Source organism: Drosophila gunungcola, assembly GCF_025200985.1.
Source record: "Drosophila gunungcola strain Sukarami chromosome 3L unlocalized genomic scaffold, Dgunungcola_SK_2 000002F, whole genome shotgun sequence".
Classification (NCBI taxonomy): domain Eukaryota; kingdom Metazoa; phylum Arthropoda; class Insecta; order Diptera; family Drosophilidae; genus Drosophila; species Drosophila gunungcola.
The window spans coordinates 2,072,960-2,092,164 of NW_026453178.1; the positions used below are offsets into that span (position 1 = coordinate 2,072,960).

General features: G+C 38.3%; 1 protein-coding gene across 2 annotated transcripts in view; it reads left to right on the forward strand.

The window, feature by feature from the left end:
* The window catches only part of LOC128257006 (serine-rich adhesin for platelets), a 77,157-nt gene that overhangs the window by 23,894 nt on the left and 34,058 nt on the right, over window positions 1-19,205 (forward strand). The gene's annotated exons all lie outside the window — the stretch shown is intronic.

The following is a 19,205-nucleotide window of genomic DNA, read 5'->3' on the forward strand; positions in this document are numbered from 1 at the left end:
AACGAGCAGCGCTGATTACGGCCCAGAGTCGAGTCGATGAATGGGCCCGAGCCTGGGCCTGGCAATCTGGATTACAGGGAGCCCAAATCTCCACCAGCGCATTCCCTTCGCCCACCGACGACGGCTACCCACAAATCAGTAAATGAAATTAACTCGCTTTCAATCGAGCAACGTTTAAACACTGTCTGATGGCATCAATCGTGGCCACGTCGCCGATGATAATAATAAACCAATAAAATTAATACAAATTGCAATTGTTGTGTGTGTTGTGGCTCGATTGGCGCGACACACTTCAATTGGTTTGCTCTTTTCAGCCCGGCGTTCCTTCGTTTTTTATTTGCCTTTTATTACGCACATATTTATTTAATGCAGGTCTGGCTGTCTAGAGGATTTCGCCCCTCACTTTCCGATTCCCGATTCCCCAGCCCCATCCCCAGTTGTCGACCATTCTTGTCTGTCATGTGTGCGTCTGCCGCGTTGCGTGTTTGTTTGTTTGTTTATTTTATTGTTTGCCCTTGTTTTGCTGCCGCTGCTGCCGGCTGCAGCAATCGAATGTCTGAATGTACAATATACAGCCCTATTCAGAGTGCTTCAAGACTTTGAGGCGTTTTGAAAAAATGTCGGGAACGGAATTTAAATTATTGTCAGGGTTCTAGAAAATCATTTTCGACGACCTGTTTTATTGAGTATATTAATAATTATTTATTTTAAAACTTAAAAGTATATTCGCTTCAATTGTCATAACAGTTAAATTGCAAATGCAAAAAAGCTGGTAATTGGTAATTTCTCAAATTTATTCAAATGTGTAGATACTACTAAGTAAATCATAAGCGCCACATATAAGTAAGCGGAAAACTCCGAACAACAATTTTCCCCCAGAGAAAAGTTTTCCAGGAAAATTGAAATCAAACAGTTTAGCATAAATGCGCATAAATGTCTAAAGCTGTCATCAAACACATTTCTTATGTTGTCATTTATTTTCGGGGCATATTAAAATAAATAGAAAGGCTCAAAATACACACACGCACATACACATGCGTGCGAAAATATCTAGGATCCACTTTTTTCGAGTGAGGCCACGTGGTATTTGTTTAGGAGGCAAGAACGCATTTCTGTGGCATAACTTTCCATGAATTCGGCCCGAATACCGAAAATTTAACGTCATCAACAGCAACGAAGGAAACACGTTGCGTATGCTTTATTTTGTTGGGCCTTCTCAATACAAACACGTTACGTATACGCCACCGTCTGCGCCAGACCGGAAGAGAGAGTGGGATGTACAGAGAGAGAGAGAAATAGAACTCAAATATGCGTAGGCCGAATACATACAAACACGACAGTGTCCTTGAGAATTATTCCCATCACCTTTCCCACATTTTCCGCATTGTGGGCACTCCAAGTTTATCAGCTGCGTTCAGCTCTCAATTGTGAGCCGCCGTCTTTCTCTTTTCTCCCACATTCCACCCCCTTTCCAGACCACTTTCCCCCTATATTTTCAGGCCCAGCCTAACGCGTTTGAAGCGCATATCCTGCGTCGTCATCCACGCTTATGCGTAGTTAGTTGTCTGCCGCTTTTGTGGCCTAAGCTTTTATTTTATTGTGCGACCTGGACTCCTGCTCCTGCTCCTGTTCCCGGCTCCTTTTTCCTTGCTCCTCGTTAATCCCATACTCGTTGTGTCTGGTCCTTCCAAAACGGCGATGCCACAACGCACACACAGACAGACAAACAGTTGGCGAAACGGTGCCTGACTCTGAAGGACTCTGAGAAGGGGACCAACTGAAGCCTCCGGTGTAATGTAATTTTGTGGAATTCCATGGAAAGTAAGGTAGATTTCAGTCACGCTACCGAAGTTTTGGGTTATAAAATACTTTCAGCTACTTCAACTTTACAGCGCATTTTAGCAGCTCATAAAAAGGGGCTCAAATTAAACTTGAAATGTATATAAAGAGATATGAGTAAAAGCATAATTTCATAAATATAAACATAAACATTGAACCTTTATAAAAAACAATGGTCAAAAACTAATTATCCAATTTGCTGAAATTATTTAGGTATCTTTAAATTTGTCTATTAAATTAAACAAATTTCACAAGACTTTTGAACCACTTGCCAAAAATAATATATATGTAACACTTTGGCGGGCATATTCAGACATAAATTGATATTTTAAAATAAAATATGGTACGTTCACCATATTCAGCATATTATTGGGTAATATAGATTTCTAAATTGTCAAAAAAAAAAAAATTGTCAGACCAATATTAGGGCATTCGAACAGTCCACGTTGTCGGTCGCTTTTGTGGCAGAAATGTTTGCTGGCATATTTAGTCTGCGGATCGTGAAGGTTAAATATATGTAAACACACCTTTTGTATATCCCATGGGCATTATGCAGTCGCCGCTTGTTGTTGTCCCGCTCTGGCCCCAGCCACGCCCCTCCCCTACCGCCCCCTCTGCGGCTGTCTGTCTGCGCCACTGCCTGCCAGTTTGTCTGGCAGTTTTGACTTGTTTGCCAAATGGCGTACAAGATATTTATGCATATTAAAACAATTTGCTTATTATGCCTGAATAATTGAGTGAGCACCAGAGCCGACGACTACAGAAAATCCGTATCTCAATCTAAATCTGAATCGGAGACTTAAAGCGGGGTACGAGTGCACAGTAAGCGATGCTTAAGTTATAAAATAATGAGGCTTGGAGGCTTTAGGGTATAAAGAATGCATTTACATACAATCAATTGGTTAAAAATAACTTACAGCTGCATGTTTGGCCGTTGTAGTGCCGAAAGTATTTAAAATGCTAATAAATAATAAATAAATTACTAAGGAAAAAAATTATCAAAGTGGCATACATGAAAATATACATAAATAAAATAGGATTATTTAAATGGTTTTACATTTTCTAATTTTTTTTGTTAATGATAAAACTATTTTTTTGAATACACAAAATTAATTTTTATTCAAATGTTCAGATCCCAAAATCTCGCAACAACCAAAAGCAATATCTACTGTACTGAAAAGGGGGTCGAAAACGGGTTGGCTACGCAATATTTGCCAGGCATTACATTTGACAAAGTCTACGTCAAACGTCTAGGTCTACATCGATGTCTGGGCGGCGACATCGAAGCGCAAACTTCAACAAAGCGTTAATTAATACTCGCAAATGTTTGCGCTTCGTCTGGCAATAAAAAAGTTAAGCGAGACAACGGACCAGGGCAAATACACCCTTCCCCGCTCATCCCTTTTTTCGGTACCAGCAAGAGTCAGTCGCTAGTCGCTGAAAAAGCTGCAAAAGCTGAACGAAAAACAAAAAAAAAAAAACAAAAAAACGTAAAATAAAATAATACAGATAGGGAACAAAGTCCCGTCATAAGTCAAATAAAAAGCGCAGCGGCAACAACTGTGTCGGAAGTGGTAGAGTCATCCAATGAATAGGCGCGCACACAATTTTCCGCTGCTCGCGAAATTATTGTGGGCCAGATAAGCAGACAGGTGAGGGGAAGTGGGTGGTAAAGTGGGACGGTAAGGTGAGTTGACAGGTGGGTGAGTGGGTGGGGCTGCTGGTAAGTACGGTCTAGCCAGTGGCAATAGCGGCGGAAGCTGAGTTACAGTTACATTGCCCACACAATGTAAAGTTCTCATGACTTGTGTTTGACAACTTAATCGTCAAGGGATATTGCTACTTAGCAGTTGTGTTTTTCAGGGGAATAATAAAACATACTATGAATATTTGATGAAATAATAAATCATATCACAGTCATGGTCCGTTATACAAATTAAATGTAATTTTAAGCGCATGATTAAAATATTAAGATTACAGATATAAAAGCCTTTGGGTGATTTCTGACCTAGTTAACAAAAAATTTAAAAACTCAAAAAAAAATTTTTTGAACTCATAACAAAAGGTAAAATAAATTTAAAAAGATCCTTAGAAATATTGAAAATGATTTGACAAATGTTTAAAAAGCATTAAACAAAATAGTAAATAAAGAAAATACCCAAAAATTAAAAAAAAAAATTCTATATGTGTTTATTATTATTTAGATTAAGAAGATATAATTTAACTTTTTTAGGACGGTACTTTGTTCTCTAAGATTAAGTAAGTATTCAAGGCATCTTGAGTATAACTACAAATCGCTTCACTTAATCATGTTTTTTAGTGCTTAAGTACTTTTTGTTCTTATTTATCCAAGTACAGTCCCACAGCTGGATTCGCAGTCGCAGTCGGGTCAGTGAGTCCGGCCGATCCGCTTGCCACTCGCAACAAATTTTTTTTTGACGGCATCAATCAGTCTCCTCACCGTCTGTCCCCCCAACCTCCTCCTCATTCCCATTCCCATTCCGACTCCGTCTGGTCGGCTTTTGGTCCCTTTTGTTGCCCCAAAAGCGATCCAAAGTGCAGCGGCAGACGGAGCAACGCGGACTCAGACTCACAAACAGACACAGACAGAAAAGCAGCCGCAGTCGCAGTCATTTTTAATGTCTCGACCCCAAAAGCAGAAAGGGAAAAATAAGAAGGTAGAGTGCTGAAGGCAAACGAGGGAATTGCAGACTTGCTACACTTTAAAAATATTGTTTACCTGTTTCAGGTATCAGAAAATTAGTTAAGCGAATAACTTGAATGTTTAAATACAAATTTTGTGTATCATAAAACATATTAATAACGTTGTTAGATTATTATTAAAAGAAACATTTAAAGCACCTTAAAAAGACTACAAGTCTATATAAAAATATTGAATTTAATCCAACAAGATATGGGAATTCAGAATTCTTTTTAAGTATTTTAGGCTGTGAAGTTTTTGTAGTGTAATGGTGGTCGCTTTTCTGCAGACGACGCCGGCAATCATCAATTTCTCAGTGTCGCATTAGTTTTCATTAATTTGAGCGGCGTCGGCGAGGCAAGCAGATGGACCAGTCGCCGTACCACCCCTTGCCACACCTCTTCCACAGCCATTCGGCCCGCCACCACCCCCCTTATGGGCCAGACAACAATTGCAACTCACTGCAGCGGAGCAACAACAATTGGATCCGCTGGAAGCATTATTGATGCATTTGGCGAGCGGCGGCGACAGTGCGTCGACTGACGATGACGTTGACAGCGATGAGAGCGATGGCAGCGACGTTGCGAATGAAGTTGACGTGTGGCGGACTCGATGATCCTGGACAGAAGCAAAGGGATGTACCAAGGGCGCAGGCTGGGAGGGGGCATGGTCCGCTGCAGCTGCATGGCTGTCAGGGAGCAGACAAACTCATAAATAAAGCCACGTAACCTTACCAGGGGAATGGGAAAAAGAAAACAAAAGTCGGAGGAAAAAATCAAGAAATAAAAAAAGTAAAATTAAAAAAAGGGACTCTTAAATGATTGCCAACTAAAGTCTCTTCTTAGTTGACCTCATAATTAATGGTTCTAAATAATATTGTTGGTAGTGTTCTGTATCAACTCCTTGCTTTCAATACGTAATTAAAAATAAAATACAAGGTTGTTTTTTAAAAATCCTCTTATAGTTTGTACATTTTCAAAAAAGTACTCTTAAAATACATTTCTTCAAGAAGTTTACCTAAAAATCATTACTAAATCTTACATAACCCAAAGATTATCATTAAATTATAACTAATAGCTCCCTTGTTAGATTTAAGCTCAGACGCATAATTCCTTGCTCAGACAATTCCCAAAAACTCATCTCAATTTAGCCAAAAAATTTCGTAATGATAATAAGTTTCCTTTTTGGCCCGGCCTAAGCTCAACTTTGACATTTTCATTTTCCCGGAACATCAATCCGTATGCAAAGTCAGTGGGAGCAGCAGTAGCAGAGGCGGCAACGACAAACAAAAAGTGTTTGTAATTCATTTTAACTTGGCCCAAGGGGTCCGCAAAGTATTTCTCAATCGCACTGTGGACAGGGGCGTTGAGGGGGTGGCAAACCCTTTTGCCCCGCCACCCCTGTCTGTCTGGCTGTCTGGCCAGACTTTCAAGGCAACGCTTAAAAGGGGTGCAAAAGTCACTTCTTCGGTACGCTTCTCCTCAATCCCAATCTCGATCTCGATCTCCCGCCCACCACAAAAATATTGAATTCAATTCCGAAAACTCTGCCGCAGCTTCTGTTGCTTTAAATGCCCAAAAAGATGACGATGATGAAGAGGGTAAAAATAAAATAATAAAACGGCAAGAAGAGCAGAAAATTTGTATAGTGTTTTGTCGGTTAAAAGAAGGATTAGGTTTTACAGTAATTGAAAATAGAAGGATAAATTTTAGACAATTTATCCTAACAAACATTATTAACAATAGAAAGTAACATACAACACCAATTATATATTAAATTTGTTGATTTTTTTTAGCTTTTTAACACATAATAAGTTGTTTTTTTGTTATGCCAAAATATAAAAGGTTTGGATATTGTCATACTGCAAAAAGAATAATGTTTTTCACATTAGTTTATTAACCATCAGGTTAAAATAAAGTAACTCTTTAAATAAATAAGTAACCTACTTGTTCTTGGAGTTCTCCACTATAAGAATGTTTTAATTAACGAGCAACCACTGTAATATATTTCGTAAATTTCATTTTACCAACTTGACTCGTTGAGAGAGGATGAAAATCGTCGCCGGCCTGTCAACTTTCCAGGGGTTTCGGGCAAAACGGGGTGGTGCAGGGAGGAGTTGGGGTCCGACTGGACTCGTTCGTTTTTCAAGGTTAAGCGCACACACACACACACACACACACACACACACACACACACACACACACACACACACACAAACACCCACACATAGTGGCGCAGACGAACCAATACCAATGCAGAAGCGCCAAGTGGCAGACGGCGAGCCAGACGAAATCAGAAAAGGGGGAGTTGAGGAAAGTTGGGGGGTAGGGGTTGTGGTGTTTGCCTCGTTGAGTGGGAGTGCATTTCAGCTTACGCTTCACTTAATATTCGGGCTATAAATGTGCGACTTTCTGTGTGTGTGGGTCTGTGTGTCTGCGTCTATGCTCCGATGTCAGTGTGTGCGTTCGCAGGCTCGAGGGTGCAATATTTTCGACTCTGGATGAGGATGAATGACGCGCCAAAGTTTCGCAACGCCTTCTGGCTTTGTTTGCACTCGCTCGTGTCCTCCTCGGTTTTTCTTATTTTTATTTTTTTTTTTTTTGGTGCCTTTGATTTTGTTCTTGTTTTTGGCTTTTTTGGAGTGGCTTGCGGCATTTTAGATTGTCGTCGACGTCGTCTCAAATTTTTTTATTTTTTAGTGTGTGTGGTAGAGTGCAACTTACATGTAATAGTGTAATTTACTAGGTGAGTTTTAGAGAGGTAGGTGAAAAACCAGGAGTAAGACAGCGCCAAATAGTTGATATAAAGTTGTATTTTACTTAAAAAGTTCTAAATTGTACGAAATTGATTGATGAAAGTACATAGTTGAGTAAAGTTCATGGAGTCTAGACAGATAAGAGATACTTTCTAAAATAGTTGACTGCAATTGCAATTGTAGACACATAAAATTAAAATAAACAGACTTTATTTTATTGGATTTAAAAATTAATGGCCTAAGAACTTTTAATTTTTTTTTTTCAAATTCCATTAAAAAGAGAAAAACATAAAATCTTAAAGCTATTTTTAAATTATAAAAAGATAATTGGTAGATCTAAAACATTTTTTTTTTAATTAATTAATTTAAAAATGTTTCTCAAAACTTATGCAACTTAATACAGTAATTCAGCTTTTCTAAAACTAATTTTCAAGATTATATATAAAGCATATATGAAAATAAAAAAAATATTCAAGGCATATATGTCTTGAATAAAAAACATAAGAGGAAATAGTAGTCTGGCAAGTTTCCAGCCACTAACAGAACAATATGGTACTCTCTTGCCATTTGTTAAAGCTCTACCAAAGCCAAAAAACCATCTTAAAATTACGGTTCCTAAGTTCCTCTTTTCGTTGTACATCCCACTGTAGTCGAGGCCTCAAGTGCCGTCCCGGCAAGAAGCAACAACAACGGCCAAAACAATAACAACAATGCAAAATCGGCAATAATAGACGCCGGTGCAGACATCGTCAGACGTCCTCGTTCGCCGTTCGTCGTTCGTCGTTCGTCGCTGCCGTCGGCAGTTAAAGTCATAAACTTTATTTTCTGTTGCCTGCACAAAGGCGCAACGCACGAAGCAAAGGGCGAGAGCGAGATGGCATTCGATGCACATGCGACGAGTGTCTCTCATGCTGTATACACTGAAATAAACTAGGTTTATAAGATTACTGTGTTTTAATTTGTTTGGCAATATTTGATCAAACTTGAATTATTCATAAAAATGTGTGTTCTATATATAATAACTTGAAATACAAAAAAAAGATGTTGAAACAAATTAGTCTATAACAGTTTTACATAATTCTTAAAAGTTTTATAGCACCGAAAAATTTCATCTTTCAGTAGAAAATATTTTGGATTGTCTTTGGTGTCCTTTTTATAAATTTATAAATCGAAGTTAAATTTGAGATTAACAAGAAAATACGCCTAAAATCTTTTTATTATGTGCTTATATCTAAAATATAAACTAGTCCTCAAAGACATTTGGAAATATAAATTATTTTTTTTCAGTGAATTCCATGTCCTACCTCTGTCGCTCCCCCTGGTCCCTGTCCCTTTCCCTTTCCCTCTCATCCCACAACCGGTGTGTGGGCGGTGAAACATTTCATGCGTTTTGTAGTCTCAATTCGCTTGCAGTTCGACAGCAGCCGCCAGACATTTTGGGATTGGGTAAGAGCGGTGACAATGTTGGCGGACTGGGGACTCTGTCTGGCTTTTGAGGCCCTGTCTGGTGTGTTTTACTTTCCTTTTGTGCTTGTTGCTGCACGGCATTATTGTGTATAATCAGCAGCTCTGATTGTGCTCCAGAATTGGAGACAGACGGAGAGTTTCCTCCCCCAGCCACGGCCGTCAGCGATATCTCCCCTAATTAGCTGGCCATTAAACATATGGCCACCGTATTTATCTAGCGGGCAACAGGTTCACAATTGAAATTCAATTCAAGTGCCGCTGTGAGTCATAACTCATCCACATAAGTGCTGTTCCAACCCCTGTTCACAGTTAGGGTAGTTAATATCGTGATTAATTCGCTGACGCCTGACGACCTTCAACCTGCCCGCAAACAACAAAATGCCAGCCAACCAGACACATTTTCCAAATCAAATTTTCGAAATAAATAGTAAAAAAAAAAATAAAATAATGTTCAGCAGGCGAGAAAAAATACCAAAGTGAATTCCACCTTGGGCCCAGACAGTTAGCAACCTCCCCAAAAGGCTGGACCAAGCCAACGCCGTCAACCCATCCGAAAACCCCACCCACTTCCGTCTGCCTGTCTGTCTGGGTTTTGGCATTGAAAAGTTTCCCTAATTTGTTTGTGCTGCCTTTTTGTTTCTTTTTTATGTTTTGGTCGGTGGTCAGTTGGCTTGGGTATTTACGAAATGCAATTGCATAACTCAAAGTGGATGGAAAGTTAGCGATTTATTAGGTAGCTAAAGTTACCTGGAAGAACAAAGTACATACACAAATATTTTAAAAAAAATTATACAGTTTAAAACCATTTTAATAACATGTTTCTTGACTATCAATGTATGCTTATTATTTATTTTATTTAAAATACTTTTAGGAAACGAGAATTAATAAAAAACCTAAGTATACTGCTAAAAGATAGATAAGGTAGGAATAGTTAAAAAAAAAAAGTAATAGGCAATGAAATGAGATGTTTTGAAAACAATGAAGACAATCTTCTGTTCACCTAAAAATAAGCTTAAAAAAATATTTTTCCTGGCAAACGGAAAACAATCTAGATGCTGCATTTGCTGCGTTTAAACTCGAATAAAAAGTGGCCTGAACCCTTTAACATAAAAATACGAAGAGGAAACCGGGAAAAGGAGCAAAAAATGAGAGACAGAAAGAAAAAAACCAGCGAACGGAAGCCAAGGAGTCTTGGACATGTGAATGTGATTACATTGAAATTTATGTGCATTTGTAACGTGGCAACGTGCAACATGTGGAGCGCTTGAAAACTCTGTTTCTTTTTGTTGTCTAGATTGCAGGATGTTTTGTCTGCGATTCTTTGGGGGAGCGTCTTTCAATATCCTGTTGCCGGGCACTATAAATCTTGAGCACACACACACACACTAAGATCCCGAACCTTATCAACTGCAAGATGCTAATTATAAACAAGTTGCCCCAAAATGGCAACAGAAGCAGCCGCATCATTATCAACTTCATCATCGGCTACTGGGCATGCGCGGCGTTCTCCAAGGACTGAGTGCAAAAGTAAAAAACAGGTTATTTCGTGGCATTTAATTCATAACTCTTAATCGCTGGCCAATTAGAATAACAACTACCTTCTCTGGGAAATTTATTAAGCATAATGGAATGCCTCTCGAACGTTTATCAATTGATTGCTGTTGAATGCAATTACACGATCCAAACTGGAAATCCCCTTCTGCCCTTAGCCCTTTGACTTTCAATTCAATGTATTCCTTCACTTTTTTTTTCGCTTTTTTCTTGTCTGGCCGAGTCTCTTTAACCCTCCCCTCTGCACTGCAAAAAAATAGGCGTCTGACGTCAAAATGCAAGCCAGACGTAAAGAGGGGAAGGGGACCGAGAAAGAGACCGAAAAACAGAGTTGGAGTCGCCTTTGCAATTTTGTGGCGCGTTCGACAGAAAAAGAAAAATGTTTTGTGCACAAAATCCAACTTCAAACATACGACAACAAAAAGTACAATCGAAAAAAAATGGGAAAATTATGTTGGGCAGACGAAGGAAACGATTTTAGAATGCCCTAACCTTTTTGCAAAAAAAAAAGGAAAAACCAAAACCAAAAAATTTTATTACTACGTTTTAAATAATTTTACTAAATAAATTAATTTAAAATATCAGTGTTTTCTTGCCATTAATAACAACAACAATAATTAAAAACTAGAAGTATTTTAAAGTTCTCAAGAGTACTTTTTTTATTTTACTTTGTTTTATTTTTAAAATATTTTGATGTAAAAATTATATTGAAACCCTTTGGTTTAAAAGTGCTCGAAAAAATCCTTTCCACAAAAATAACTCAAGAGCAGCAACAACAACGACAACAGCAACAAAAAATTGTGCTCAGCAGACAACAAGGAAAATGCAGACGGCAACAACAAGCAAACGCAAATATCGGCTGATGACGACAGCGAAACACAACACAAACACAAACGCAAGCAAACACAAACACAAACACAAACAACCACCGACAGAGGCAGCAGACTTTATGGTTTGCTGACGTTGTTGTTGTTGCTGTCGGTCTGCAGATGAGGAATACTTTTCAAGGTCACGCATAGAATTTCGGTATTTTGTTTCATGCGTCTGCTGCACACACACACACAGCACACAACCAACACGGGGACAGAGTGAGAGAGAAGGCAAGAGGCCAGACTGCGACTATCCCTTTTTGGTCCTCAGACGAGAGCTTTTATCATACCCTGTAATTGAGAAATTTAAGGAGAGTCTTGGTCCATTAATATAAAGATCAGAAGGCTTAATCAATCGGTTCGTCTGCAAAAATTACTAATGAAGATCTTTTTTTAAACATTCCATTTGATTATATCTTAAAAATGTATCGAAATTTAGCATTCTTTAAAAAAAAATATTCAACATATACTTTTTAATCTTCAGAATAGATTGCAGATATTTAATGTAACCTTTAGAAATGTCACTTAAAAAAAATAATTAAAAGTCAAATATTGGGTAGAAAGCTTCAAAAATGTATTTTTGTAATTTAATTTAAAATATCAGTAACATAATTAGATTAACCTTACTTTATACAATTTGTTATCGCTCCAAAACTGAATCATCACTAATCATTTTTCAACTTTTTATTGGAAAATAATTATATAAGCTTTAGAAACCTAACTTTGTTTAAAGATATTGTTTTTAATTTCTGTTCTATGTTAAATTTGAGACAAGTGGAATTTTTAAAAAGTTCAAATTCCACCTTTTCAGCTTTATCTACCTTGTTATAATATGTATGCCAGACATTTACACATTTTTGTTTAAGCTAAGAGATAACTTTGCTTGAAGCTATAAAAAGAAATGGTCAAAGTACAATTCTCTGCTCTTCCAACCTTTTGAATTATAGTTAGTTTACTCACTGACCAGATAATAGTTTTACAAGGTGGTCTACTGACTTTAAAATGTGACTATAATCTAACTAGATAGTGAAAATTATCTTTCAGGTATAAAATAATAACAATATAAAGTGACTTTCGAATTATAAGGCTGGTAGATATATATAAAATTCCACGATAATTAGTGCTTAAAAGGTATTTCCAGGGTCGACTCTATCAATGAACCCTTCCAAAATGTCCATGCATTTTGTGTGCTTTATGTTGCATCGATGGGAGCGTAAAGAGAGCCGAAGCATTTGAATCACTTTGAGGCGTCTGGTGTCTGTGTCTCGCTGTCTGTACCCGCGTCTGTGTCTGACATTGAGCCACTTTGCGACCCGTCGCCTGTCTCCTGTCTCCAGTCTGCAGTCTACCGATTCTCCCCTCTTCCCACGGATTCGCCCCTCGTCGCCTGTCTCCTCCGTCTGGCGGAGAAGCTGTAATCGTGGGCACACCGGAAAAATATATTCCCATTGGATCTGACATTATTAGATCCATATTTTATGTCAAAATTCGTAAGAGCTTACGTTAACAGTTTATTATAGAGATATACGTTTTTGTGTCCTTCTTAAAATGTTGTTGAATTTGCAGTACGATACTTCTCCATCTACGATTTGGAAAAGAACAAGATAGTATTTTCTCAAATAAATAACAAAGTTTTACCAATCTATGTATATATTTCTTATTTAGTTTTGTTGTTTAATTTCTTAAGTTTTAGATCCTTTCAAAATGATCAAACTTATGATATATTTGAAATATTAAGGACATTTTAAAATAAAATTTGTTAGAACTAGAATTGCATGTATGACTTAACTAATTAGTTGAGTACATTATCAACATAAGCTTATGAAGTATATCATGTATAGCCTTAAATATTTTCCCTGTGCAGGCTAAGGTTTTCATGGGATGGAGAATTTCGGGGGTTTGTTGGATTCCAACCGAAAAAATTGCCTTAATAGCGCAGTTTCGTTGATTTTTTTGGCACTTGTTCTTGTTGCTGCCTGTAGTTGTCCTTGAAGTCGCTCACGTTGCGACTGCCTTTCAATCGCCCTTCCCTTGCAGTCTGCCATCCCTCTCTCTCGCTCTCGAAATCTTGCTGTCCTTGTCGCTCTTGGTAGGGATTTGAGTTGACTTTAAGGACTTCGTCGGCGCTTGGCTTGTCCTTTATTTCTTTTAATGAGACACTTGTGTATCCTTTGCACAGAAGGTACATACAAGTGTCCTTTTCTTAAGCTTTGTTCGACTTTTTCTCAGGTTATTTTATCGTCTTTTTCGCTCCTCTTCCTTGTTACACTGCAATTAATGTAACCAAAACTTAATAATATTTATGTTTGAGTTTCTACATAAAAAGCAACTTTTCGTTTTCAAAAACAAAATGGTTCTTGTATTTTGGGATTCAAATACTATAAACTTTTTGCTTAGACATTATGTTAAAAAGCTTGAAAATAAAATACTGATTTAAAAAATAAAGGTTTTCAAAACTCTTTCCAAAATGTTTTAAAACACAAATGTTAAAAATTAACAGTTTAAAACCTGCTGCTTAAAACACTTAACACAAAAACCTATTGGCATATTTATTATTTGATTTGCTTTTTAAGATTTAAAATGAGACATTAAAGTATATTATATGTATATATTAAGCAGTGTTTCTATTTTTGCCATCATTCTCTCTGTGTAAGTTTTTCGTGACTTTTTTCGGCTTGGCATTTAATAGGATAATAAGCAAATAGGCTTATGTAAGGCAAGGAAAAAAGGACACACATACCCGGCGAGGAGCCGTTGACAATGACGTTACTCCGGAGAGTTGAGGGCAGAAAAATAAGAAGCCCAACAGTCAACAGTTCATCTGGGAGTTGGAGGAGGATGGTGGACAGCAGATTGGTGGCGGGGATAGGTAAGTGAGGTGAGTCTCTGCCCTCTGGACTGTGGCCTCGCCTGCACTTATCGTAATTTTATGCACAGACCGCAGACGTCTGCTCTGCCACACCCCTTCAATCCCCTCTCCCACACCCCTGGCCTTAGTGAGCTCACCTCTCAAGCGACCCCTGGTCCGCCAGCCAATTGCTCCGACTGCATTTTTTACACTGCCCCCTTTGGACTCTGAGATTGTCTCGTCAAAAATTGATAGGCTGCTTGCAGATGGGCCACGATGTTTGCTCGCACAGTGGGATGGCTTCTATAACACAGGAATATTTATAAATTAAAATTAACGACAGGAAAAGATATATAAAAGTAATGAAACATGAATTAATTAAGAACTGATAACACTCTCTTTACTTTATTTTCAATACTACTTTAACACAAAAACCTTTTAGATTTCACAACGAAAAATTATTATATTAATTAATTTATATTTTTTGTCAGCAATAACATTCTAATTTAATGTAAAATAAAAAATTCATTCATAATTAAAAATATGGTAAAAAAAATAAAGGTATATAATTTCTGTCAATAGCATTCTAATTTAATAACAAATACATTATTTTATAGCTAGTTAAAAATAATCAAATTTAAAGATTTATGTATTTGTAATTACTGTCAGTAAAATCACTCTAATTTAATTAACTTAATAACTTGTTTAAGGGAAAGACCCTAGAAAATCGTAAATTTCATTGCACTGTGCTTAATTTTTTTTACATTCGCTGAGAGGATGGAACGACAACAAATTCGTTGAAAAAGCGCGCTCAAAACAAGCTGCAAGTCCCAATTCCAGTCTCCAGTCGCCAATCCCAATCCCATGTCCATGTCCAGCTGCAAGACCAAGACGGCGACTGACTGTAATTATGGCCATGTCAAATATGGGCGACGTTGGGGCAGCAGCAACAGCTACAGCAACATCAACATCAGCCACAGCAACAGCAGCAACGAAGGTTGCATCCGCAACATCAGCGGAGATGCAAGTGGATTTCGACTAAAAGCTGCATCTTGAAGGATGCTCTCTTGAGGGAGCAGCAAATGGCGGGCAGCACAGGTGATTGATGTGGTCTGGCTGCTGGGGAGTAGTCCATGTCCATGGTCTCTGGTCGGGGGGCTGGGGGCTGACTTTAGATGAAGCTGCGATCTGCCCCAAGTTCGTGTCCATGTCTGATCTGCTGTGGGTAAGAGTCCAAGCCTGAATCTCAATCCAAATTAAGGTGCAATTCCCTGGCAACATATGTTGCTGCTGCCTTTAATTTTAATCTTTAATTTTAAATTACAATAAATAAAATAACAAAAGGCTATCTGATGAAGCAACCAAAAAATATTACATTTTAAAGATCTGAAATCTGAAAAATGTTTTGTTACAAATTATATTTTTAAAAAAATATATTAGCTTAGTTTTGACACAAAACATTGCCTCTTATAAACTTCAGAATTCAAAGATACATATATTAATTTCCCTTTATTGAAGGATTAAAAGTCATTGTTTCAAAAAAAAATTAAAGACTTTGAAATCCTTATTTGTTAAATGAATTCAGAAAGATTTTTATTATAATCTTTTTATTCAAAGTTTTGGTATGTATCTTATGGTGTGTTATCTACCGGGTATCTTACAGAACTTAAAATCCATCTCACTAACTTGTTTTTTTTTTCGCCCATTATGGTTTTCTTGTGTGTTTGATTGGACATTGCCTTGATTAAATCACTTTTCAGTCACTGACAGTTAATCAAGGCGTAGGGCCAAGTGAAGCTGCAAGCGAAAATGTATAAAAAAAGAAGGCATTTTCAAGGTGCACCATGGGGTGCTCGGTCGTGACTCGTCTTCTCCCTCTTCCTGGGTATTCTCTGTCCCACTCTGGCCCCTGTCTCGTAGCCGTACCGCTCACTCTCACTGGTTGTCCGGACAACCGAGGAGCGTCGTCGTCGTCGTCGTCGTCGTCGTCGTCGTAGCCGCCGCCATGCAACTTCCGCCTGCTCCAATTGTTTGCGCATACAAAGAAGCGTCTGTGTGTGTGTGTGTGTGTGTGTGTGTGTGCGTAAGTGCATAAGTGTGTGTGTACTATGCCTGTGTGTGTATATGTAGGATATAATCCAAACAAACATATTGTTTTGTCTGCCACGGTCTGCAGTTCTACCCCCGCAGAATCTCCTCTGTCCCACTGCAGCCCACATACAACAAAAAAAAAACCCTTCGCGATCCCGTCTGTTGTCGTCAGCAGCCCCCTCTACTCTCCCTCCCCTTCCCACGACCCCCTTGCATTTTTTTGCCATGCCCCTCACACCGCCCCTGTCTGTGTGTCGATTGTATTGGGCTGCAACAAAGCGTCGTCGTCGTCGTCGTCGTCGACGTTGTCTGAAGTGCATTGCAGGAGAGGTAAAAGCAGCAGCAGCAGCAGCAGCTACGACAGCAACATCAGGAGCAACAGCAGCAGCAGCAACAACAGCAACAACAGCAACTACTACAGCAGCAACAACAAAAGCAGCAACACCAACCGAAGCAACAGCAAAGCTCAGCATGCAATTTTTTTGTAGTCGCTGCAATGCACTTGGGTTATTTCGCTTTTTTTTTTGATTTTTTTGTTTTTACTTTTTTTTTTGCCCTTTTAATTTGTTTTTCTCTGTCCAGACAGTGGGCAATTTTTGTGTCCAGAAAAGATCGGGGTTATGGGCTTATTGACAAGAGGCCATTGCCTTTTGCGGAATTGTGGCGTTGCATCAGTCAGCTTAGTGTCACAGCAATTGGCCACTAACTAAGCGATTTTATGGGTCTTCAATAAAAAAAAATATATTTATATTAAGGGAATGACAAAATTTTAAACGGAAAAATAAAACATACATTTTATTGTAATTTAATCAAAATTGATTCATGCATAAATCCGCACAGATTGATTTAAACAATAAAATGTAAAACTGGCAATTTGTTTTGCTATTTTAAATTGGTTTAAATAATTTAGGTATATTTTTATTCTAACTAAGCCGAAATTCTAGAACAAATTATCTACTTTTCTTTCGTAATCTTTTCGAAAAGATTGAGTACTTTCTTGAAATCAAGTTAGTTTTGTATACTTCATTAAGGGAATTTACCACCTGATCAATCACGTTTTCTCCAAATCAAATTCAATCCTTTAAAACTATCTAACTTTCTGTCTAAAAAGTTTTTTGTGCTTAATGAGTCCAGTTCATCAAGTCATATGGCTTTTTAAAAAGTGTTCCATTCGGTTCAACAGCATTAATTATTCCCTTTCTATGTATTACTTTCACCCGAGCTTTGCATGTCTCATTTGTCCCGGCAAATCTGTTCCTCCGCTCCTTCGTCCTCATCGTGTTCTTCTTCATTAAACTTTGCAACAAAAGCACTTTTGTGTCAGTCAGTCCAGCCCGCCGTCGACTGGGGCCACCGGAGCTATCTGCGACTCCGGCTCCAGCTCCAGCTCCATCTCCGCTCCATTTTGAAGATGTCTGCGTCTCAGACACCGGCAACAACGTGGTGCAGCCTTTTAGTTTAAGTTGTAGTCGTCTGGCCCCGGCCTGGAATACACTGTGAAGAAAGACACGAACAAAAGCCCAGATCAATGTCGGCTTACAGAAATTTGCAATTCATATCTACTCTATAAATAAAGTCATAAAACAAAACACTAATGAACGATTAATCCTTAATTGCAATTTAACAAAAATGTGCTTGCTTTTATTTTTAGAAGTTCATTAGTAATTTCTTTAGCTTTTTGCCGATTGAGCTTTTCATTTTCTATTAGAACAAGATTAAAGCTAAATAAATATTCATGTTTTAGTATGACGAAAAAGTTTTTTAATTAAGCATTTTACGTTTTAAAATGATATGACTCTTTAAAAAGATTTTATTATTGAATAGAACACAAATGTAGTATTCAGTATTTTTATATTTACAACTTTGCCATCTTTTTTAACCGTGCAAAATCTAAACTGAAGACTGGAAACCGGGAGTCCGGGTCTCTAACTGCGGCTTAAGTAGGTTGGCTGGCTAACCACCCCGTGTTCGGCCCTCAACCACCCACCGAAGCACCGAACCACCCAACCCCAACTCCAACCACCCGCAACGCCCCCTTTTTGCGCCCTCTGATGTGGCCTCTTCTCTCGTGTTCACTGCCTTCTGCTTTGTTATTCATATTATCCGGCAAATATTTGTCGTTGTCATACGAAAAATGTCTACAAAACGAATGTAAAAAAAATAAAAAACACACGCCGGGCGAGACAAGGAAAAGGGTTGCTTTAACATCGACTACCCTACTCAGCATCACCATCAGCATCATCCACATTCTCATCCTACTGCTCAGACTGAGACTGAGACTGAGACTGAGATTCAGATCCAGAGGCAGAGGCAGAGACAGACTGCTGCTGTTCGTGCCCCTCGATCCGCACTAATGGCCGCAATTGTGGGCTTGGGCTGCCTCCTCGTCCACGGCAGCTTCATCCCGACCCAAATTGTCTGGCAACAATCGCATGGATGTGCACTGATTCACCCCTCCTGATAATATCTTAATAGATTCTTTTGCCCGGCACCAGCAGCGGGTTCATTTGAATTTGAATTCAGTGCGACTTTCGAAGGATTGCGATTGCCAAGTCTGTCAGTCATTGCATCAATGTCTCTGCGGCTTTTCAAGGTGTGTTGGGTTGTTGAGTTGCTGGTTTTCCAGGGGCCTTTTGCTGACTTCTTAGCGTCCTCATTCTCGCTGGTTTTGTGTCAGGATCTTTCGTCTCCTTGTGCAATTTGTATAATGAGCATTTGCCACACAACTCCTTTGACTTTCAGCACCTTATTGTGCCCGTTGACTGGGGCCATCTGGATTTTATTGTAGGAATGCAGGCACTTTTACTCTTCTCATCTTGCTTTTGGGTTATTAATTTGTGACCATTTAACGCTGCTTTTTTGGTACTAAAATTTCGATTTGTGGCAATACATAGGCAGCATACAGATAAATAACTTATAAAAAAAATACACTATAGAAGAATTTAAAGTAAATAACATTTCAGAAAAATACTATAAAGATTAGAAATGTGTTTCTGATTTGATGTATTTTTGGTAAATATTTTAATAGTTATTATTTACTTAAAATATTTTATAACTGGAAATCACTGTGTACTTACTGTAGAC